The sequence below is a fragment of the Eurytemora carolleeae genome, unplaced genomic scaffold, assembly GCF_000591075.1.
Source record: "Eurytemora carolleeae unplaced genomic scaffold, Eaff_2.0 scaffold1727, whole genome shotgun sequence".
Classification (NCBI taxonomy): domain Eukaryota; kingdom Metazoa; phylum Arthropoda; class Copepoda; order Calanoida; family Temoridae; genus Eurytemora; species Eurytemora carolleeae.
In genome coordinates, this window is record NW_019397616.1 from 51,466 (window position 1) to 53,198 (window position 1,733).

Consider the following 1,733-nt stretch of genomic DNA (forward strand, 5'->3'; position numbering starts at 1 on the left):
TTGCCCCCCCACCCTACAGGGGGGGAAGACAATTCTTAGGGGAGGGGCATGCCCCCCCCCCTTAATCGGGCTAGGGGCGGCCTTGCCCCCTTGCCCCCCCCCCTAGTTGCGCACCTGGTTGCCAAGATACTTTTCTTGCAGATTGATGGAACCCTAGGATTTGGGATCGGAAAACTAAAGTCTGAGACGTAATCGACGCCGTCCAGGGGATGGATGACGAGGTGCTTCAGCTTGTTGGTGGCGATAATTGTTTCTTTGGCAGTGGCAAAGCCCTTGATGACAAGGGCACCGATGACGGATGAGAGGATGGAGTTCCAGGTGGCAATGGGTTCAGGATTCTGTCTCCAGGCTCTGCAGGATTTGTGAGGCCAGTATCAGTGCGCATAGAGCTGTCAGTGGTCATTCTAACCTTGGTTGAAGTGCTAGTGGCGGACATCAAAAAGTTATAGGTTGGGATTCTTTTGGTGGCGTCATTCTGTTCTGTGAGGTTCTTTTTGTAGAGGTACTTGACAGAGACTTGGTGATTGAAGGAGTCCATTGTTGTGTTCTTCATGATGGCCTGAATCCCGCAGCTTTTCCTTGTTAAGCTGCATAAGTTTGTCTTGAGCAGTGGGGTTGGTGTAGTCTTCAGCGGAGGTAGTGAGGAGAAGTTGATCCTGGAGGTTGGATCAGTGTCTCCATGGATAGGATTCTGTTGGAGAGATTTAACTACGTCCATTTTAGATTTGTTTCAGATCAGGTAGTTGGAACTTTGAAATGTTGAAACTATAGGGTTAAGAAAGTATTAAAAACTTACAAGCAAATCTATGAATTGGCTCCTAGTTGTTCTTAAAATTATACATCAGGTTGCTTTAAATATATATTTCGTGGAATATGCTTTATGTATTCTCAAAAATTTTGTCTTTTTTAATTTTCGCAAAAAGAACCTGTCAAATCTTTCCCTGGGATGTTTAGAAAGATGAAAATTTCCCTGTATGATAATTGAAGGACTGCAGTATGGTTTTGGTGAATTATATTGGCGTAACTAAGCCTAGGGGTGTAAGAAATGATTTTTTGTTGCATATTTTTAAAAACTTTTAAAGTTTAATTTTTGATAAAACTTTTTGTTCTGGATGATTGCAAATATCTATCTAAAACTTTCTTAAACCGGCATATTTTTTCTATATTCATTAAGTTAGGAGTTTGAGTCAAAATAAGTATTAATAAATATTGCTTTATATCGAGTAGATATCCTTAAACATACCGATGTAAAATCTTTCAGAAAGTAGGAAAGATTCTGCAAAAAAAGTTGCCAAACCAAATAGAATTTTTATTTTGAACAAAAATATTTAGAACTTATATAGAAGCTTTTCTGGGTTGCACTTTATTCTAGTTTTGCATAATTTTCTTTTGTGTAAAACAGTATAAAAGAGATTATGTTTATATGGTTTAAAACTAAACAGCTGATGATCCATTGGAGGGAGGAATGGCAAAAACACCAATTTGTAATTCCCAAATATTTTTATGGAAAGTGATGGTAACAGGATATACAGAGTGCTTCAGGGTACAATCTACAATCTAGGTTTTTAGGACACTTCGCGCCCATCTTCTATTTCTATTGTGTACATTGTAAAACAAAAACAAAAAAACTTTAATAAAAATTGTATTTTATAAAAACATTTCGTGGATTTTGAAAATTTTTTGGAAATCGAATTTTGTTTGGAGGCAAATTTTTGAAATTTTGATAATTTATG